The sequence below is a fragment of the Euprymna scolopes genome, chromosome 22 (genome assembly GCF_053919585.1).
Source record: "Euprymna scolopes isolate OS-2025 chromosome 22, ASM5391958v1, whole genome shotgun sequence".
Taxonomy (NCBI): Eukaryota; Metazoa; Mollusca; class Cephalopoda; order Sepiida; family Sepiolidae; genus Euprymna; species Euprymna scolopes.
In genome coordinates, this window is record NC_136503.1 from 94,717,058 (window position 1) to 94,741,188 (window position 24,131).

At 37.4% G+C, this 24,131-nt stretch overlaps 1 long non-coding RNA gene and 1 pseudogene across 1 annotated transcript in view; both read left to right on the top strand.

Annotated features, from left to right (window-relative positions):
* Positions 1–24,131, top strand: part of LOC145243787 (uncharacterized) — an 878,591-nt gene that overhangs the window by 323,190 nt on the left and 531,270 nt on the right. The gene's annotated exons all lie outside the window — the stretch shown is intronic.
* On the top strand, positions 11,788–11,925 carry LOC145244069 (U2 spliceosomal RNA; annotated as a pseudogene).

Here is a 24,131-nt window from a genome sequence, read left to right on the forward strand (position 1 = left end):
AATCAGAGCATGCAATTAATCGATTTGATTAGAGAATGGTGATTTCGCCGATTTCCATAAAAATGAAATATGAGAGTGTCAAAAATCTATTGATCATAATTCAATCCCGGGCAACTTTAAATATCCCTGCTAATTGTTCATAATATATATATATATATATATGCATATATATATATATACATACATATATATATATATATATATATATATATATATATATATATATATATATATATAAGAGAGAGAAAGAACATTAAAACCGTAATTTGAACTTTACAATCAAAATCTATTGTTCGACTAAATACTCCAAAAAACCATTTACAAAGTCCTTATTTCGTGGAGTTTCAAAGAATGCTATTCTTATTCTTATTCTCGACAGAGGATATAAAGAAATCAGCAAATTATATTTGTAGCAATGCTAGAATTTGCTAGTTTAGGCATTAAGTGACGCCGCAATTTATTGTAGTTATATATTGCCAAACAAAAAAATGAAAAAATGTTGGATATGTAAAAAACTAATATTAAAACAAACCGCGCATAATATTACAACTTGAATATATATATATATATATATATATATATATATATATATATATATATATATATATATATAGTAAGTTATAAAATGTATATGGTGCTTAAGCTACACTGAATATTCCGCGTGCCATCCACTCTAGGATTCTTCAGCCTGAAGAATCCTAGAGTGGATGAAACGCGGAATATTCAGTATAGTTTAATCGCCATATACATTTTATAACTTACTAACTAGCTCTACCTACGTATTGAACACTTTTGAAGTAAATACTTAAAGTTCACGCATAAATCTATACTTTCGTATATAAATTTATGTGAGTAAATTAAGTAGTTATATATATATATATATATATATATATATATATATATATATATATATATATATATATTGTTTAACGATTTGATTTCGAGTTTTATTTTGTTTTCAATAAATGCACTGAAATGACTTTCTAAATCATCAATCATTAATACAATAACTATATCAATCATCAATACAGACTACTGGACCAAATACATTGAGTACATTGCGAATGTTGCTACAAAGACGGTGGGTTCCCTCTATCGAGCCAGAAATCTACTAGCTACTGAGAGTATCCTAAACCTCTACAAGGCTACTATTTCCCATTCGTGGCGTATTGTTGCCAAATCTTGACTAACCTCTCCTCCTTTTATAGGGTCCTAAAAGAGTTTCCAATCTAATAGGTCCCACTTTGTCAACTAAGCTTCAACCCCTGTCTTATCGCCACAATATTACAAATATTTTAATAGAATGTGCTCTGATGATCTTGTTGCACTTGTGCCCCCTCGACATACATAATAAAGTTCGCATTGCAAAAAATTATAACCCCTTCACTTTTGAGGTCCCTAAATACAAGAAAGCTTTCTATTCTAATAGTTTCTTCCCTTGAAAAGCTAGATTTGGAATTCCCTTCCTGATACCTGCTTCCTGGCTGTACTGATTTGCACAAGTTTTAATGTAATGTAAACTAACATCTTGGTAATCTTTCCTCGGCATTGCCTTAAATAATAGCCCCTTACGTCCAAGTGACGGTGTATCTTGTTAGGGGTCAACGCGGTTTAAAAAATACAATAATCCCTCAATTTTTATGATCGGTAGGCCCAGGTTCTAATCTGCAGTGTGTCATTTGTTGAGATGAAAAGACAATTATACATGATGGCGAATAGAAAGTACCTTTAGTTTACTTTTGGCATCCTCGATACACTCGCTTCTTTTATGTTATTATTTAGTATTCATATTCATGAACGATATTTCTGACAAAAAAGAAAGAATTATTGTGTTTTGGATAAAAAAATCAATATGCAGACAACATCACAAGCAATGCCAACAGTTCGAAGGCAGGCAATAACCAAAATCTTTCTCATTCCCTCCCTTCTGATTTTAAGCACGAAATGCAATGGAAAATATGGTTAGTTAATTTTAATGCATCTAAAACCAAACCCCTCTCTTTGCATAATCAACGCTCTTACTCCCATTATTCTCCAAATAAAATGAATCGCTCTCGTCTTTGGGGAGGCTCTCTTTTATTTTTTACATAGGCGTCACCACTTATCAAGGCCTTGAGGCCACTCGAGGATAAGGGTTAAAGAGTGTGCAGTAGAAATTGGACAATATAGTAATCGCTAAAAATGGAAATTCGGTAAATTTGTTAACTTATACGGAACGGTTCATCAAAAACTTGTTTACGTTAGACTTGAAGACAACCATATTGTAGTCAGCTGGAAAGCAGGAAAACGGAAGGCGTGAAGTTCTAAGAAAGAAACTTTGCTCATGGAATCTACGTTTAGGTTTAGGCACAGGTAAAGAGAGGGGGAAATTAGTGATAGTGTTTTTTGCTAGACGAGGTTTTTCTCGTGAAAGTCTGGCGAGGGGGTACCATAGATCCTAAGTTGTATCATGACGAAAGCATCTAAGATTAAGGTAATAATTAAATCGTGTATGGACATTCAAAACGTTATTAAAAGATAGATGTTCAGTTTTTTGACGAAAGTATGGTATGCCACATTCCACAATTATTAACAACGCCAGCGCGACATGACAGTACAATCCATTTGAGGTGATTTTTCTGTGCAAGTAGCTGCAAAGAAAGTATATAAATATAAATCTAATATATAAAAGGCTATATATTTGTCTGTCTGTCTCCGTATTTTTAAACTCTATCTCCTCCGTAAATAAAAGTCGCAGACCGGCGCTAGGATAAGGATTTTTAACGGCCGGTCTTTCATGGAAGAAGGAGACGTTTTTTAACGCCAAGTAATCGTATTTAACGTAGTCCTATTTGAAAATGTAAATAAAAAGATATGATTTTAGGTGACAGTGTCTCAGTCTGGAAGGATCAATAAGAGGGCGTACGAGGTGCATTGAATAAGTTTGAAGACATTTTTGTATGGGCACTTTTATTGATAGTACACACATAAAATTCTACTTCCCTTCAAAGTAATCTCCTCCGGCTGTAATGCACTTGTACCGTTCAAACAACTTCAGCAAGGTCCCATAGAAATCATCTCGTATGAACGTGTTTCAGTTCATCAATTGTCTACTAACGAAAAAAAAAAAACACATTAGAATAGCACTTTTTTATCCCCCCTCCCAAGAAAGGAGGGTGGGCCTGTAAATTCACCCTTGTCCGTTCATCCGTTCGTCCGTTCGTCTGTCCGCACTTTTCTCAATAACTACGACTTGGAATTTTTAAAAATTTTGCACAAACATTAAACATGATATGAGTAAAAAAAGTAACAGGACGTATTTTCCGGGTAAACTCTGGGTGCCCCCTAAGGGTGCCTTTGAGGTAAAAATGGCTAAAATTGAAACTTTTGTGCTCATTAAAAAAAAAAAAAATGATGATTTTTTAAAAAACTTTCTGAAACGTTGTAACTAACTGATTTCTACATAATTTTGTTTGTCTATACTTCGCGATAACTCTTGGGTGTGCCCCAGGGGCTCTTTTACGCTAATAAAACACTCCATTTTTGGGACTATTTTACCATATTTGTTCGAAATTTTCCATGTATGTGTATTTAGCAGTTTTGCAAATAAATAAACAATTGTTATAATTCTTTTTCTATCCTTTGAAAATGATTAAAATTTTACTATGTTATTTTGGATGATAACGACTACCAATTGTCAAAATTTCAGCTTTTCACAGTTCTTATTTCTAACCAATATTAAATTTTAAATTTGGGTCCCTTAGTTTTGGACGCTACTGTATGTAAACTGCACCGTTTATTCATTTTCACCATGGCAAGTGCTCGGCTGAGCCCCAATCTATGCCCCTTCGCCAGACTTTCACAAGAAACACCCGTCTAGCAGAAAACACTATCAATAATTTACCCCACTCTTTACCTGTGCCTAAACCTAAACGTAGATTCCATGAACAAAGTGTGTCTTTCTTATAACTGCACGCCTATGGAATTGTCTTCCGTTTTCCTGCTTTTCGGCTGACTGAAATATGGTTGTCTTCAAGTCTAACGTAAACAAGTTCTTGTATGAGCTGTTCCATATAAGTTAACAAATTTACCGAATCTCCATTACTAACGGTTACTATATTGTTTAATTTTTAGTGTACACTCTTTAACCCTTATCCTCGAGTGGCCTCTTGGGCTTGATAAGTGGTGATGTCTACGTAAAAAAACAAAAACAAAAAACATTTGACGTCTCCTGGCGACTTTGGGGGGCAAAATTTGGGGGCAAATGCTGAACATAGTCATTTTTTAAGCCTCGTCCACTGTGCACGTGGGACTGTGCATGCTTCACTTGTTATTTTTTGCTTTGTATCATATACTTACGGCACTTACTGTATATGTTTTCAGATATAAAAAAATTGTAAATGCACTTAAGCACGGCAGGCGGGAAATTGTCTACAGGCTTTTAAACTATCAACTCGTCATGAATAAAATCGATACTGTGATTCAAAATTATATTATTGTCGAAAATAAAGAGGACTAGGAGGAATTTGAAGTGCCAGAACCGATTAAATTAAACAATTTAGTTCGTATAAAACACGATTAAATGGACCGCGAGGGAGAATAAACAGAGGGAGTCTTCAAATTTCCCCAAAGAGATTCAACTTTTTTTTTATAGACTCGTTCGACCGATACAAAGGTTAGCAATAGAGACTAATCGCAAAAAAAAAAAATGATTTTTGGAATCTGCTTTATCAAGTATCCCAAGCCACTCTATTTTACACTTACTGGCAGGAAAAATAGCAAATAACGATAGCAGTAGAAAGCAGTAAATATGGTTTGTTTTGTTTACAAAGAAGTCACCATTTATCAAGGCCCAGAGGCCACTCGAGAACAAGGGTAAAAGAGTGTACAGTCGTCAATGAGACAATGTACTAATACGTAGTAGTGGAAATTTGCTAAATTGGATTACTTAAGGGAAACGGCTCATCAAGAATTTGTTTACGATGGACTTGAAGATGGCGATTTGCTTAGGATCGGGGAAATATTCATAATGGTTATCCAGAAGACCTTATTCATGACTGTATTAAGAAAAATGGGTACAGATTTAAAATATCTTAAACTGTTTGAATCGTTAAAATATCCTAAACGAATCAACAGTTTGTTAAAAATTATGTTATGAATTTTTGGTCTTATAAATCTAATTTTTTCGTTTTTATCTGGACTTCAATTGTCGGGGTCGTACCGAATGGCATTATATATTATTTTATTTTTTGGAAACTTTTGAGATGAGTAATTTGTGTACGTATTTATTTCTGAATTTCTTCATATTTGTTGTCGTTTCAACACGTTTCGGCCAACTCATCCTCTTACCTTCTACGGGTGATTCACCGCGATGGGATACGAATGCTGGGCCTTTTAACTGTATCCTCGTCTGCCCCCCCCACTTTCTCGGCGGCACCTTCGGGTCAAGATCAAAGTGTAATATCTGTTCCGGCAGATACTGCTAGCAAAGACCATATGTGGGGTTGCCCCCACATATAAGACCACTGCTCTTGTAGTAATCAGTTATTGGCCAATGTAGAGGAAACCCCTCATACCAATTGTCACTATCCAGCTCCCCTACTCCCTGGGGAGTTGGTCTCCATTTCCACTTCACTCTCCACATTAAAAAACGGCATTCTGCCTTATTTGCTCAGTGTGGAAGCAAATAAATCCACCTTCGGGCCAATATCAAAGTGTAGTATATGTTCCGGCAGATGCAGCAATCAAAGACTATTGTCCTTGTGGCAATCTTTTTGTCCGTGTAGGGGCAACCCTATATACCAAATGGACATGACTATCCAGCTCCCATTTCTCACCTCTCGTGAACTGGTCCCCTTTTATCCCTACTTTCTCCCCCTTCTCTCCACATTAAAAAACGGTCTTGTGTCTAATTTGCTAAGTGAGGAAGCAAACAAATCAAGTCTCTTAACTGTATCCTCGTCCGCCCCCCTCCTTTTTCGGGGGCACCTTTGTGGCCTTCGGGTCAAGATCAAAGTGTAGTATCTGTTCCGGCAGATGCTGCAAGCTATGACTAGTTATGACTAGCAAAGACCAGATGTGGGGGCAACCCCACATGCCTGACCTTTAACCAGCTCCCATTTCCCACCTCTCGGGAGCTGGTCCCCTTTTTCCCTTCCCCCTCCCTTCACTCCTCACATTAAAAATTGGCCTTGTGCCTAATTTGCTCGGTGGGGGAGCAAATAAATACCATCTGTTCCGGCAGATACTGCAAGCTATGACTAGCTATGACTAGCAAAGACCAGATGTGGGGGCAACCCCACATGCCTGACCATTAACCAGCTCCCATTTCCCACCTCTCGGGAGCTGGTCCCCTTTTTCCCTTCCCCCTCCCTTCACTCCTCACATTAAAAATCGGCCTTGTGCCTAATTTGCTCAGTGGGGGAGCAAATAAATACCATCTGTTCCGGCAGATACTGCAAGCAAAGGCCCTTTGTGGGGGCGACCCCACAGATAAGACCTTGGTCAATGTAGGGGCAACCCTTCATACCAATTGTCACTATCCAGCTCCCCTACTTCCCGGGGAGTTGGTCCCGATTTCCTCTTCACTCCTCACATTAAAAATCGGCCTTGTGCCTAATTTGCTCGGTGGGAGAGCAAATAAATACCGGGGCCCCTTTGTGGCCTTCGGGTCAAGATCAAAGTGTAGTATCTGTTCCGGCAGATGCTGCAATCAAAGACCATTGTCCTTGTCCCAATCTTTTTGTCCATGTAGGGGCAACCCTATATATCAAATGGACATCACTATCCAGCTCCCATTTCCCACCTCTCGGGAGCTGGTCCCATTTCTCCCCCCCCCACACATTAAAAATGGCTTTATGCCTAATTTACTCAATGGGGAAGCAAATAAATCCAATCTCTTAACTGGATCCTCAGTAATTCCTGCCTTCCATAGTTGTCTCACTACGTTTTGGCAAATTAAACCTCTGGTCTGCTTTGGGTAAGATCAAAGCCTCTATGTACAGATAATGCTCACCCGGAACCGTAGAGATTAAACGCTTTTACTCACTGCACCACGGGCCCTGATCTCTTTATAACGGTTACTTTTGTCCAGTTGATGGATTGTGAAATGTTGTAACGTTTTGATTACATATTGTACTTTCCGGAAAAATAACTTCAGAATAAATTAGCGCTAAGCGAAGGAAGACGCATTTGCATTTGCGTTTGTGTACAGAAATAAACCGTAATTGTCAAGCAGAGAATAGCTGCACGTGCGTAGCTGCAATCCAACTTCTTTAAAAAGGAGGGCTTTAATATTTCAAGTAGGGAAATATCAGTTCTTTACGTCCAAGAACAGTAAACCCTTTATGCGCCCTCTTATCCTTGGCAAGGAAGCGCTACGATTCTGAAAGTGCGCTTATATTCACGTAAATATAAGAAAACGGCGTTCCAAACATAATTACACGAGGATAGAGAAGTGAACAGAACCACTTCAGGTGTGACCTTTCGATTTATAAAATATCAGAGATCATAGTTGCTTGTCTATTCGGTTATAAAAGTATCTAAATAAAGAAACTGCGATGTTTGGATGCTTTTGTGTTTCTAAGTTTCCCATAACTGAGTAGCAACAGTTGAAAGTTAGTTGGTTGTTTTTGTTTTACGGCATATCAACCCTTTTCAGGTTATTTAATGCCGAATCCAGTGATTTTGAAGAACACTTTTTTAAAAGAGTATATTTGTTTGTTTTTTTTTTTCTGTTTATTTAAGTTGGTTTCTATTTACCCCATAGTTGGGACCCTAACAGGTACTACCAGAGTGGACATGGAAGCGATGGCAATTAAAGGGTGGTTCCAAATTCCCCAAAGCCTGCAAGCTGCGGCCTCACCATCGGATATAGTTTAAGGTCATATCCAGGACCCAAGAATTGAGAGGTCTATCTAGATAATATGCATATACTTATGTCGATGCGGCAAGAGTCTAGTTCGATCAGAACATACAGTGTTATCAAAAAGATCAAAAAATAAATGTTGATAATTCAAATTTTTAAATGATTTCGTCTGGGACATTTTTATTTTTTATCTAATATGCAAAATGCTATAATTACGGCATAATCATGTTGACACCGGTTCCCGCTGGATCACCGAAGTTAAGCAACGTTGAACCTGGTCAGTATTAAATGAGTGACCATTTGGGATTTCCAGGTGCTGTATGTGCTCTCCGCTTATCTCGGCATTGTTTCCAGTCGCACTGGATTATTGATCTCATTTTAGAGTCTGTAAGTAACGAACCTTAGCTCTGGTCAACTAAGTACTGACCGGTGTCTTTTAATCTACCTCCACCCACACATACATGCAACACACATACAACCCACACATACACAGACACCGCAACATACACACACACATTAATACATATATTCAAAAGCGAATCCATGCTGTACGCTTTTTATTTTATTTACTGAAACTAGACAATAACTCTGAAACTACGCAGGAATAAAGTAAAAATTACATTAAGGTAAATAAAACAAAACAAAAAAGAAATAAAATTAAATAAAAATAAATAAATAAAAATAAAATTAAATTAAAACAAATAAACAAACAAAAATATGAATAAATATAAAACACGAAAGTTATCTAAACCCCACATGTACCTATATACATATATCAATATACTTATAAATGCCCAAACTTTGCTACACCCGCGCATATATACACACACATTACAGACATACAGAGACAAAAATAGCAATTTTCTTTACTTCTGTAGCATGGTAACCCCTTCGTATATGCAATAGTATGTTATTTGTCCAACGTTTCGGTTGGATTATCCTTTGACCGTCTTCAGGCATGTTCGCTGTTGTTTGGAAAAGAAAAGAGAAAAGTTACTGGCCCCGTAGATATTTTCGTATTCTGTAATTTAGTCTCTATTTTATGATTATGGTCTAGAATTTGTGAAAAGATTAGTTAACAAAGGGGAGGCAATTAATCAACATCGATAGGGGATTATTTCTCTTTCATCACCAAAATTTTAAGGATGTACAATATTTGTTTTCTTTCTATTTTTTTTTGTCAATTCAATTGTCACTCAATTGATGGCCGAGTGAAGATCAGAGCGTTGGTGGTGAAAAGATAGCAATTAAGAATAATAAACACTCTGTCATTCCCCACAAGATTTTGTACCCTGTCAAGGCAGGAAAATGTGCTCTGAGCAGCCTATTCCCAAATGTGACACCAGCACTCCATCCTAGGACATATTTGGCGTGATCATATTGACACACCGGTTCTCGTTAAATCACCAAAGTTAGGCAACGTTGTACCTGGTCAGTACTAAATGGCGACCATTTGGGATTTCCAGGTGCTGTATGTACTCTCCGTTTACATCGGGATTGTTTCCAGTCGTCTTTGACTTTTTGTTGCCACTGGTCTCCGATTCCGAAAAAAGTGTGGTCGGGAATTGCGCACCCCTTGCCTCGCAATTACGCGCACAGCTATCCCTACATCAAGAGAGTTATTTGTCTGTTCAAACTCTATCTCCTCAAGAACTAAAAGTCGCAGAGCAGCATTAGGGACCTCAAATGATTGAATTTTACGGACCGTTCTTTTACGGGTCTTTGGCCAGTGAAATTAGTTTTTTAAGAAGTCCAGAATGTTTTGAAATCGTTATACATTTTCTACACCCATCTTAGTTTATTTTTCAGTTTTATTCAGTTTATATGTATATGTGGTATTGTCCAATTTCTACTGTACACTCTTTAACCCATATCCTTGAGTGAGCTCTTGGCCTTTATAATGTGGTGATGCCTGTGTAAAAAAAAAAATACCGAAACATGGGCTTCTCGGTTATGGTATTGAATGAAACTTTGAGTGAAGTGTGAAGGAAACATCAATTCTGCTTAATATGTTTTGTTTTATTACATTAAGGACTTTTAACAATATTACCAAATGGTAAAATGAGCAAAGTTAACCTCTATTTATGGAAAACAGAGCTCGCTTTCACTGAATTAGGGACACACAACATTGGTTGAGCCTAAATGGGATTAATAATGCCCAAGTCACTCATTGGGGCATATTAAACATAAACATTCACACAAAACAAACAAACAAACAAAAAAACGAAAAGAAACCATTTTCTAAGTCTGAACTTTTAACATTATAGTGTCTCACATGGCAAGAAATTTCTGAAGATGATATTTGTGAACTGATCAGTGTTATTCTTAGAAGGGTCCTAGCATTAAAAGCAGCAAAGAGAATGTCAACCAAGTAATAGTTTATATATTATTTAACTGGAATTCATTATTGAGATGAGTATTATTAATTAATTTATTGTGGACTATTATCATAATCTTTCTTAGATGTTTTTTTCAAAAAGTTTCGGTTAACAATTCCTCTGGCCTTCGTCAGGTGGTAAACCGTGATGGGATAGGAACTACAAATCTGCTAACTGCATTCTCAGCAATTACTCCCATCCATACTACTCCAAGCCGGTCAGAGGCTTACTTGGCCAAAAATGGGGTGAGACGACAACAACTATGGATGGCATTAATTGCTGAGAATGCAGTTAAGAGATTCGGAGTTCCTATCTCGTCGCGGTTACCACCTGACGAAGGCCAGATGAATAGTTGGCCGAAATGTTCGTGAAACAACATCAAAAAAAGATGAAGATAATAGTCCGCAATAAATAAATCATGTAATAGTTATTTTTGGTTTTGTTCTACAAATCATTTTTTTTATTGAAATAAACCGTTTTTATGCGTGTTCTTTTCTGCTATGTCTGTGTATATAGGCGTGTGTGTATACTAAAAAAAAAAAAAAATTACTTATATATTTATCAGCGTTACGTTTTCATTTCAAGACTTCTTCGAGATGAAATAAAGACACCTTGAAAGTACAATTTCTTTCCATTTTCGCAATCCAATGTCACACCCAGTTTCTTTTCATTCCGCATATATATTGCCGGTGGTTCCAAACATATTTCCGTTCATTTCGTTTGAAAACGGTAGAAATTTCTTTTCTTGGCGATTTCAACGCACATTATCGTCTGTTACTGCTTTTCATTCAGCGAATGTACGCCTAGGAAGACATACATTCGCTGCCTAGTCTCCCTATCTGTCGCTGTCAATTGCCCTTTTCCAGCTGTCTTAATCCTTTTCTTTTTCGTCTTTTCTTCTTATTCAAAGATCAGTCTTTATTTTCGCGCGCGTGCTGCAAAGCTTATCTTTCTCTTCAGTCGGTCGGTCGGTCGGTCGGTCGGTCAATCTGTCGGTCGGTCTGTCCGTAACACTTTTGTGCTTGGCCTTTTTGGTTAAGATCAAACGTCTGTTGTTTATAGATGCTGTTCTTAGCTTTTTAAGATTTTTTGGCCAAGATTAAAGTGTAGTATCTGTTCCGGCAGATACTGCAAGCAAAGACCATATGTGGGGGCAACCCCCCATATAAGACCTTGGTCAATGTAGGGGCAACCCTTCAAACCAACTGTCACTGTCCAGCTCCCCTACTCCCCGGGGATCTGGTCCCAATTTCCCCTTCACTCTTCACATTAAAAATCGGCCTTGTGCCTAATTTGCTCGGTCGGGGAGCAAATAAATACCCTTTTCTTGGCTTTTTCGCCAAGATCAAAGCTTAGTATCTGTCCGACAGATACTGCAAGCAAAGACCATATGTGGGGGCGACCCCACATATAAGACCTTGGTCAATGTAGGGGCAACACTTCATACCAATTGTAACTATCCAGCTCCCGTACTCCCCGGGGAGTTGGTCCCCATTTACTTTTTACTCCTCACATTAAAAATCGGCCTTGTGCCTAATTTGCTCTGTGTGGGAGTAAATAAATACCCTTTTCTTGGCTTTTTAGCCAAGATCAAAGTGTAGTATCTGTTCTTACTACATAGTGTACTTATATTTGTAACTTTGTGATATCAAGTGGGGGATCACTTTTATGTATTTATTTAATGTAAAATGATCACCCACTTTACAACCAGTCAGTATCAAAGCCATTCTATTCATTCTCCAGATCATTCAAGTTGTTTTTGAAGGATTCCAGTTATTTTTTTAAGCATTCAAGTCATTCTTAAGGTTATTCAATTCATCCTTAAGTTCATTAAAGTCATTCTAAGTCATTTATTTTTTATTAATTTAAGTCATTTCAGCCCATTTTTCGGCCATTTCAGTTTATCTTTTAGAATTTCATGTCAATACTACATTCACACATTCATTCACTACAGAAGAGCATGCAACTAATAGCTATCGGCGTTTTTTTCCTTTCCAGTTTTGTTTTCACTGCTAAATGATGACAGGCGTGTCCTCTCCTTTTTTTATAAAACAACTGGTCCTCCTCTTTCTCTTTCTCTCTCTTCACATTTTGTTTTCACTCACACGTTTTGACAGACGTGTTCTCTTTTCTCGTAATTGTCTCTCTGCCTTCCTTCTTTTCAGTTAATATTTTTCTCTTCGTTCGTACACAAATTTTCGCTGACAAAAATTACCCCCCCCCAAAAAAAAAACAAAAAAAAAACAAAACAAAGATACTGACGATTCTTGGATCAGTTTTAAAATACATTAAAGAAAATCTAATATATAAACGCCTATATATCTGTCTGTCTGTCTGTCTCCATATTTTCAGACTCTATCTTCTCCAACACAAAAATTCGCAGAGCTGCACTAGTGGCCTCAAATGATTGGAACGTTTATGGACCCTTCTTTAATGGGTCTTTAGTCGGTTAAAATAGTTTTTAACGGGTTAAAATAGAAAAAATCGTAATGCATTTTGTACATGCATCCTAGTTTATTTTTCATTTTTAATCGGTTTATATGTGTCTCACAGTAAAGTGGTAAAGTCACCCTCTCTTAATGCTACATTTTCGCTTCGATTCTAGCCGATAGCACCTAATGGTCCTGCATATGATCTTAAACTATATCCAGTGGTGAGGCTCTAGCTTGCGGGCTTTGGGGAGAATGGAGCCACCCTTTAATTGCTTCCTGGTCCACTCCGACCCGGAGTGGTAGTGCCTGTTAGGGTCCCAACTATGGGTTAAATAGAAACCGACTTGAAAACAACAAATATATTCTATTAAAAACTTTTCTTCAAAATCTTTGGATTTGGCACTTAATAACCTGAAAAGGCTTGATATGCCGTAAAACAAAAACAACCAACTGATTGCACCTAAATACTTAATTTTTTACTTTTGACATCACGAATCTATAATATATATATACATATATATATATATATATATATATATATATATATATATATATATATATATATATATATATATATATATATAAACGAGATAAGACACGGATTAAAATCCAATGGGAATCCTGATAGATATTACTAGATGTAACACTTTCAGGGTGATCCTAGCCAAAAAGGAAAAAGCTCAATATTTAAGAACAGAGCAATATATAAATTTTCAATATTGAAATTTTCAACATTGAAAATCCATGGATTAAGGAGATTAATATAACCCTTTCTATATATTCTTATTAATATAACCCCTTCTATATATTCCTTTTGTCAAACAATAAATTCGTAACTCGAATATATGTGTCTACATTTTGATTTCAGAATTTAAATTAACAACTAAATTTGTATATATATATATATATATATATATATATATATATATATATATATATATATACATACGAATACTGTTCAAATTGAAATATCATATTTTACATGTATTTTACGCCTGAGCAAAGCCGCCCATACTAGTATTAAATAAAGTATTATGTAATCCAATTACGTGATTTCATAACAATGTGTTTGTGTGCAGTGGAGAAAACGCGCGTATAAACTTCGAATTCACGATGAAAACTTGGTGTGCGAAGGCGTTTACGCATTCGTGATGTCTTTCGGCTTTTCTTTTAACTTTCGATTGTGACAAACGTTAAACAGTCACGTGTTTCGTGTCTCTTTTTTTTCCTGGAACTACATTCTTTTTCCAAAGACACGAACTCCGGACTTAAACTAATCGAAACCACAATTTTCCACCCGAAGATATGTCACGTGGAAAGTGGTTCCGTATGACATGGACGGTTGTATATATTACGTACGTGTGTCTATCACTGAACAAGAACAAGAAATTGAGGTGGAGCAGAACCTGAAGAACAGATACTACACTTTGAGATATTAAATCTTTTATTTAGGCAAAAAAGAACATGAACAAAAACTTAGGCACAAGACCAACTCAAAAGGGGGGAAACAAAGGGGTCGTTGGTCATCCTTGTCACTCTTTGCAGATTCTTCTTTTACCATAATACCGCATTCACCCTTTCGTATTTGGGGACGTCCTACTTAGCACCCAATTTTTAAAACATTTTTTTTCAATTAGCGTGTAAAAACAAAAATATAACAATAAAGACAATACAATAATTCATTTATGTCGAGGGCGGGGGAAGAAAAAAATACCAGTAGAGGTTAGTAGGGCCCTCCTAATCCCGTGTAGTTGATAGACTGCCAGATCCACTTTGGTTTTTAAAGGAATCTGAACTCCTGCTGGCCAGTCTCTAAGTGGGAATGCTCCCTAGAATGGATGAAATGGAGAAAAGAAAATTTTGGGGGTGGGGGATGGGGGTTAGTGATTGATTTCTTTCTCTCCAAGATGGTTGAAGTTTAGAAATATCTAGTGATATAAAACCCATGAAAACAGATAAATTTTAACAACAGACATGTAACAAAAAGACAACAGTTCTCAGGGCTTGTAACATCGGGCCAATCAGAGAAACATACCTGCTCTATCCCTGATCTTGTTTGACGGATTCGCGGGAACAGCTGCAAAGAAGGTTCCATCCCAACAAATATCTTTTCAGCAACTTTATTTCCGATGTTTCCCCATTAGAAAGCTGCCGCTGATCATAGACTAATGCATTCTGATCCCTCTCTACAGGGAGACATCACCGTTCGACACGAGCTGCTTTTTCTCACTCTCGATCTTTGACTCCCAAAATTTAACTCTATATTAATTTAACTTAATTTCGATTACGTCATCCATCACGCTCGCAAACATGCGCATGTAGATTCACGTTGTTTCCAGCTGACTCCGTTCATAGATTTTCGAATTCCTTGCAGAATTGTTTTTAACCTTCACTCTTACTATAAACAATATGTCTGACTCCGACTCCAATAACAATACCAACTAAGATTTCAACATTCCCAAAATATTATTTACAAAATACAATTTCTGAATTCATAATAATCTTCGATTATTCTATCCTGTGTTTTCAGGTAGCTAACAATCTAAGAGATATTCGTTAAAAAAATTCTGATTTGCCACTACGTTATCGGTGTTTCCTATGTAAACCAGTGATGGGACGATTCGAATATTTTTCTTGATTCCGACAAATTACCGATTCTGTACTAAATTTCAGATTCCTATACAATTACCGATTCCGATTCTTTATAAATCTCTAAATATTTTACTACAAGGGGCGTGCAATAAGTAATGCCCCTGACTCACTTCCCATAGCAGTAGAGCAACGAAACTTGGCACAGTTATTAGTCTTTCTCTACATAGGAACCACCCAGAGTTATGCATTTCTCCCATCGTTTGATGCAGCTCTGGAGACCGTTTTTGTAGAACACCCCAGGTACGTCCTCCAACCACGACTTGACTTCAGACATCAAGGCTGGAAATTAAAATCAATAAATACTTATCATTTTATTATTATTATTAGCGGTTTATTAAACCAACATCAAATAATAATTGATTGAGATTGTCGGACTGACTTCCTCATCTTGGTTGTTGTAGTCATAACGTTTCGGCCGTTTTGTCCTCCGGCCTTCATCAGGTGTTTTGTATCGAACTGGGGAACCGTTTGTTAGGAGTCTCGAACCCAACCCTCTATTATTATTACGGGGGTACCGTGTTCGGACTCCAGCTAGGCTCTGGGACATAGTTGCTGATTATCTTGTCCCAGTGACATATGGCCGAGTGGTCCTCGACGTTGTATCAAAGTTTACAGTTACACAAAGGTGCTGAGTTCAATCCTGAACGAAGGCAGTTAAAAGTAACATTCAAAAACAGAGAATCAGCAACTATGTCCCAGAGCCTAGCTGGAGTCCGAACACGGTACCCCGTAATAATAATAAAGGGTTGGGCTCGAGACTCCTAACAAACGGTTCCCCAGTTCGATACAAAACACCTGATGAAGGCCGGAGGGCAAAACGGCCGAAACGTTGTGACTACAACAACCAGGATGAGGAAGTCAGTCCGACAATCTTAATCAATGAAAACACCTCATCTCAAAAAAGAAAAAAAATACAGACAATTACCAATCAAATAATAAAACAAAGATAACTTAAGGAATCGGTTTTGGCATCGGAAAATTGGCTCAAATTTTTTCGATTCCAATGCCAATTCGGATACACCAAAAAGCTCCGATTGTTCCTACTCCGATTAATCGTCCCAACACTAATGTAAACGTTTTCTACTAGTTGGCATATAAAATATTGCTTTTTAGCGTTTCCTCTGAATACCAAAATTGCTGAATTCTTTTGTTGCTTGATAGTTACGATATGTGTTTAAAGGACTCCCAACCTTCCAGGCTTTGTCTTCTCTGATAAATCGTTAATTTATTTATGTCCCTCTTGGTCTGTAGATCCTCGCGAATAATTGTGTAAACAGTTCCCACACTAACATCAAACTGTGCACTTATTGTCTGTATAGATAAACGACCGTCCTTATCCATGAAATTCTTTATTTGACCAATCAGCTCTCGTGTTCTGACTTCCTTACGCCTCCCGTACCTCTCATCATTCGTCACCTACTCCCTGCCTTCCTCGAATCTCTTATGCCACTCAGAAACTCATACTAGATTCATGCTAAGTGATCCCAATGCAGTCTGAAGCATTCCATACGTTTTTGTAAGATTTTGTCCAAGTTTAAAACAGAATTTTATTGCATATCGTTCTTCTAATATGTTCTCGCTTCCAGATTGCATTTTTGAAATTCACCAACTGGGCCAATAAAGCTTTAGTAGGGTGTATTCCGATTCCTGCTGTAGCTGAACTTGAAATCATAAAAATTGGTCAGTCAGCTCATAAGATGTAGAACAATAACACACTGAATTTTAAAGTGTCTCCGACAATTTTGAATGGCTGTACAAAAAGTCCGAAAACATATCGAAGGTACTCGTAAAGGTGCTTTTTATCAGAAGCATCACTTTTGATTCATATTTACGTTTGGCCCACCGGCCCCCATTAGATCACCGAAGTTAAGCAACGATAAGCCTGGCCAGTACCAGATAGGTGACCATTTGGAACGTCCAGGTCCTGTAGGTGCTCTCCGCTTATCTCGGTATTTCCAGTCGTCCTGGACTTCTCCTTGCCATTGGACTCGAACAGTGCCGATTCACAAGAGGTGTGGTTGGTGATTGCGCCACCCTTGCCTTATAATTACATATGCAGCTGCCCTACAGGGGGTATCCTTTGTCTTTTGAGACTGAACGGAGGCATCGTTTTAAAGCCTCGTTACTTTTGAATGGCATTTTCTAATGTTTGTGGAACAGAGATAAATACGTCATTGGTGCAGTTCTATTGAGAAAATTGGCAGCCTATAAGTTTCGACATCTATACAACTGTGTAATTAATGATGTCTAGATTGCCTATACGTGATCTATAAGTTTCTTATAATTAATCTCATTTGTTCTGTTTTTATTACGTCATGTCAGGCCTTTTCAAGTTATTTAAAGCTGAATTCGGCAATTTTTGAAAAAAAGGTTCAGTCTTATAGTTCTTTATATCTTTGAATATTTATTCAAAGATTATACATAAATAAAATGAAAATATACAAAATAAATAAAATGGATTAGTTTTTTTTTTTTTTTACGGCATGTCAACCGTTTCGGATTATTTAAATTTTGAATGCAGTAATTTTGGGAAAATCTTTTGTTCCGGCGATGAGAAAGGGTCATCATTAAAGATGCGAACAACGGGTTTTGCCAGAAAGAATATATTGTACAAAAAAGTGAGTACAAAGAAAGGTTGTCGGTAAGAAAGGGCTAGAGGAGGGGAATGTCGTGCATTTCTCTCCTAATAATTACTTAAATAAACACAAGACCAAACGACATTGCTTTTAACAAAACAATAATAAAGGGTTAATTTAAAAAAAGGCGAGATTTTATCTCAAACTGGAGAGAAAGAAAGAAAGTGTAAATGTCTATTTGAAGGTGTCGTCTGCCATCAGACTGCTGTCGTCAACAAGTAGCAGTGGGAGAGGTGAGTGAGAAAGGTCTGTTTAGGTCGCTTGCTGGCGTCTCTCTGGCGATCGCAGCTGAGATCCCAAAGGGTTAAAAAAAATAGTCCTTAAGGGGACAGCTCAAATCAATGCGCCCCGCCAACCATGTGGCCGAATCACTTTTGAACCAGGCATTGATCCGCTTATAGTAAATAGTTTGTTAACTGCTACAGGTCCTTAAAGGCACGTTTTCACATTATTTAATATCGAATTCGGTTATATTAAAATGAGGTACATGTTTATATTCTTTGCATTTTCAAATATTTATTTCAGTTGCTTTGTTTTACCGCATATCAAACAATTTTATCAAACCTTTTTATATATTAAGTTTTAATGTCTCCAATATTTAGGAATGACGTTCAGTTTGCTTGTTTTCATATCATACAATTATTTTTTTGCTTTTTACTGCCGAATCGATTTATCTATATTATAAATCTCACTTGTATGTTTAAATGTAGGTTTATATGAATCGCAAAAACATTCGACAAAGCCGACAAATTTGCACCAGATCGATATCGTTGTCAAGCTAGACCCTTCGGACGACAAATATCGAAAAAATTGTCCAAAAACATTAATTCCTTCACTTGGCGTGATTGCTGTATATGTCGGCGATATGTGGTCAATAAGTGGACTGTATGTTTTCAGCATAAAAAAACGTTGAATCTATTAAACATCCAGTCATTTAAGCGCCGCTCTCTGACTTTCGGGGGAGATAGAGTTTGAAAATATTGAAACAGACAGCTACATATTTAACGTTTTAGAGATTTTCCAGTGAAGATATTTGCACACTCCATTTTTTTACCCCTTAAAACTATTTTAACCGATTAAAAACTTATTAAAAATACCCAATCATTTAAGCGCCGCTCTGTGGCTTTTAACACCTATTAAACATCCAGTCATTTAAGCGCCGCTCTCTGACTTTCGGGGAAGATAGAGTTTGACAATATTGAAACAGACAGCTACATATTTAAGTGAAGATATTTGCACACTCAATTGTATCTCATTGTGTAATAGCCGTCTATTCAACGTTTTTATGCTGAAAATTAAATGAGCAAGGACCAAGGTTTTATTTAAAAACAACAAAAAAAAACGTAATTTAAAAAAAAAAATTTAAACTTCGGACTTTACAGGTAAATTTTTAAAAAACTATTCTTTTTTGTTTTAAATTTGAATATATTATTTATTAATCTTTTATCTTTAATTTGTGATATATAAAACTTTGGTGAGTAAATTATTTACTTTTTAATAGACATTTCAAAATGGTGGGGGTGCGTGAATTAATTCGACCCCCTGTCTTTCCAAGCTTATAACTACTCGAAAAATGTAATTCAAACCTTAATTTTTTATCAATTAAAGGAGCAAGGACTAAGGTTTCATTAAAAAAAAAATACAAACAACGTGGTTTAAAAAAAAAAAAGGTTTTAAACTTCGGACTTTACAGGCGACGAATTTTAAATTTAAATAAATTATAGAAAAATATTTTTATTATATAAATATATTATATATCACAAATATTAATTTTTCGTATTTATTAACGTATTATTATTAACGTAAAATTTCGATTATATATCAGCGGCTGCTTGCTCTTATATGACATAAAAAGAGGAATACTTAGCACAAACTGGCCCTGTCGGTGGGGCATTAGAATACGCCGACTGCCCTCCCCCCTGCAGAGGGTAAAAGTCACTCAATGGGGGTCCTGGATATGACCGTAAACTACATCCGATGGTGAGGCCCCAGCTTGCGGGCTCTGGGGTGTGTGGAGCCACCCTTTAATTGCCATTGCTCCCAGGTCCACTCTGACCCGGAGTGGTAGTACCTGTTAGGGTCCTAACTATGGGTTAAATAGAAACTAACTTGCGAAAAACAAATATATTCTATTAAAAACATTTTTCTTCAAAATCACCGGATTCGGCATTAAATAACCTGAAAAGGGTTGATATGCCGTAAAACAAAAACCAACAAAACCAACAACTTATCACAAACTTTACTCATAAAATTAGACTGTCTTTCGGCAATGATATAACAATTGCTTGGTTTCAAGTAGTCTAGTATGTCTTGTTTATCAGAGTAGCAATCGGATTTTTAATATGCCTAAAGAAAAATATTTTTAATTGGCTACATAGCACGAAAAAGGTAGCGAATAGGTTTATTTCGTGAAATTATTCGTTCATCAAATGTTACTCACAGTAAAGTGATCGTATTGCGCGCTGTGTGGCATGTGGCTCAGTATAACTGAAACTACATATATGTATCGCTCATCGTTGATTGGTACGTTCTGACCATCCTTACCTTTGAAGACATATGGACAACTTATTTGACCATCCAGCAACGCGCATCAAATAGCAATTTTCGGGATTCGACCGTAACCTTGATATTTGCAAGAGAGTCACCACTTATCAAGACCCGAAGGCACCTCAAGGACAACTGTTAGTGAATGTATTGGGATAATATAGTAATCGTTAATGAATGAATTTGGGTAGGAATTGGATTATTTAAAGAGACGGCTAAATAAGAACTCGTTTACATTGGACTTTAAGGCTTGCATATTTAAGAAGGAAGCAGTCCAGCATAACTAAGTACCACACGCGGGTAGTTATACGAAAACACAAACTTTGTTCATGGAATCTGCTTTTGTATTAAGGCGCAGATATAGATTGGGTCATTTTTTTGAAGTTGCTATAACAAGACGAGTGTTTTTTTGTTTTTTTTTGCAAATTTGGCGTGGTGGACCATAGAGTAGAGCTGAGATGATTATTGTCATAACATATAAAACGGTTGAGCAAAAACAGGCTCGCAGCATCTCTTCTGTGGGGAAAAGTTTGCAAAGAAGAGAACATTCTACATAAGGAACCGAGTCTTCTTTAAAAAACCTTAAAAAAACAGAGGCTTCCTGCCTGAACGTTAGCATGCTGTGTTTGTCTCTATGTAAATACGTAAATAAACTTCTCTTTCAGTATTAAAACCACATTTATTTATTCCTTTCGCGGAATACTTAATATTTTGATTGTCCAAATAATAGGCCACCTTAGGACATATCAGTTTCGAAGCCGGTTTTGAATTCTATCAAGGCAGGATAGGGCGCGAATAGCATGTCTTGCCCAGATGTGGCGACAGTACTCCATTTTAGTGCCTAGCTGTCTCTTATACAGATAGAGGAATGGATCGGAAGTGAGATACCTTGTAGAGCGATACAATGATCCAGGCATGTTTTTCAGCAACATTGGAAACGAATTTGATACATGTGTTTCGTTTCAGATCAGGAGTAGAGATTAGTGCTAGAAGCTTGTCAAAACATGATGCTTCCCATTTTAATTAGAGGCTGATAAGGATCAGAGCGATCAGAGCGATTATGATGGAAGGAAATATTTATATGCATTTAGATCAACTATCCATCGTTTTCTCCATTGCACTAACTGCTTAAGATCAGAAGAGAGAGAATCAGAAAGGAGTTTCGGCCTTTAAAGTGTTGCCATAGAGTGTGGTGTCGTTTGCATAAATATCTACAAATGATTACATAATGCCATTCGGGAAATCATTAATGAACATCAGGAAGAAGATTGGTGTCAGGATAGAACACTAAGTGACGCACGTTGATAATATGAGTGTTTGATTTCTTCCCATCGACGACTTCTCTTATAAGCCTATCAACTTTGATAATTGATAGAATATTTCTATCTATTACGTAGCTTGAGATCTTATGAAGTAGACCTTTATGCAAAGCACCGTGAATTACCATCACTCGAATTTCAGCAAATCTCTTTATTGGCATGACTACAATGTTCATTCAATAAGTTTAAACCATTTTTTTTTTGTAACAGCATTTAAAATAGTCGTAGACACTTAAAAAATCAGGAAGTTGTTGCTATACGCCTTATGAGGTGACTGACTAACTTATAATTTCAGATTCAAATGAAAGAGGTCCTGGATATGACCTTAAACTATATCCAGTGGTGACCCCCCAACTTGCGGGCTTTGAGGTGTGTGGAGCCGCCCTTTAATTGCCATTGCTCCCAGGTCCACTCGGACCCGGAGTGGTAGTACCTGTTATGGTTCCAACTATGGGTTGATTAGAAACCGACTTGAAAACAACAAATATATTCTATTAAAAAAAATTCTTCAAAATCTTTGGATTCGGCATTAAATAATCTGAAAAGGGTTGATATGCCGTAAAACAAAAACAACCAACCAATCAAATGAAACAGCAACAACAAAGCCTAATTGTTACAACTGGTGAATTTAAAAAATGTAATCTTGACGTGAGGAAAATTAAGAAGAACAAAATTCTGTTTTAAACTTAGAAAAAAGCCACAGAAAATGTATGGAATGCTTCAGACTGCTTTTGGACCATCTTGCATGAATCGAGCATCGGTTTTTGAGTTGCATAAGACTCAAGGAAGGCAGGGGATTTGTGAGGGATGACGAAAAGTGTGGGAGGAGTAAGGAAGTTCGAACACCAGAGCTGATTGGCCAAAGAAAGAATTTCATAGAGAAGGACCGTCGTGTGTCTATAGAGAAAATAGATGCACAGTTTGATGTCATTGTAAGAACTATATACCCAATTATTCGCGAGGAATATAAGGTGCGGAAAATTTAAGCGAAGTTTGTCCCAAGGGTGCTCAAAGAAGATCAGTCCACAACTTCATACTTGTAAAAAACTCCTACTTGTTCAAGATGGGCATCAAAATAGTTCCGCTCCTTTTTTATTATTTTTGATTATTCCCTTAGCTCAAGGAGAACTTTAGAAGACTTTAGTTGTGAGACAATTGAGGAGATGAAAGAAGTTGAACTGAGAGCATGCCTTTTTATAAGAGCCGGCGGGAGCTAAGCAAATACTCGGCACATGAATGCGATCAGGCTGGCTTTGCTGTTGCGTGAGATCATGTTGGTGATGTCCTCGACCTATGATCAAACAATGTAGTCCAGCGGTGTCAGGTCGGAGGAGGAAATGTACAATGAGATAAGGGCATGCATTCGTAGCATTCTTTCTGAAGCAAAATCAGTGTCTCTTTGGACAGCGCTTAGAATTCCCCAACAGTCCCCCCCCCGCTTCGGCGGCATGGGGGACAAGATCAAAGTGTAGTATCTGTCCGACAGATACTGCAAGCTATGACTAGCTATGACTAGCAAAGACCAGATGTGGGGGAAACCCCACATGCCTGACCTTTAACCAACTCCCATTTCCCACCTATCGGGAGCTGGTCCCCTTTTTCCCTTCCCCCTCCCTTCACTCCTCACATTAAAATCGGCCTTGTGCCTAATTTGCTCGGTGGGGGAGCAAATAAATACCATCTGTTCCGACAGATACTGCAAGCTATGACTAGCTATGACTAGCAAAGACCAGATGTGGGAGCAACCCCACATGCCTGACCTTTAACCAGCTCCCATTTCCCACCTCTCGGGAGCAAATAAATACCATCTGTTCCGACAGATGCTGCAAAGCTAAGACTAGCAAAGAACAGCTATGACTAGCAAAGACCATATGTGGGGCCAACCCCACATATCTAAACTTGGTCACTGAAGGGGCAACCCTTCATACCAACAGTTTCTAATCCAGCTCCCATTTCCCACCTCTCGGGAGCTGGTACCCCCTTTCCCTCCCCCCTTCCCCCATCTCCACATTAAAAAACGGCCTTGTGCCTAATTTGCTACGTGGGGAAGCAAATAAATCCAATCAGTGTCTCTTTCGACTTGTAAGCCGACGCCGAGTCCTGCTGCCACACCCAGTGGTTGGCCAGCAACCACCTGATTGCACCAAAGGGTCACCACACTTTTCAGCACATCCATATAAACTTTGGTCTTGACTTTTAAGTCGACTTTTGAGATGTGAGCTGGCATGATGTGGCACTTACGTGAAACAACACCAAAGACTATAATTGTGACCGGAAATTTCGTTGCAACGTGTGGACATGCATTTTGAGGGTGCTGGCAATGG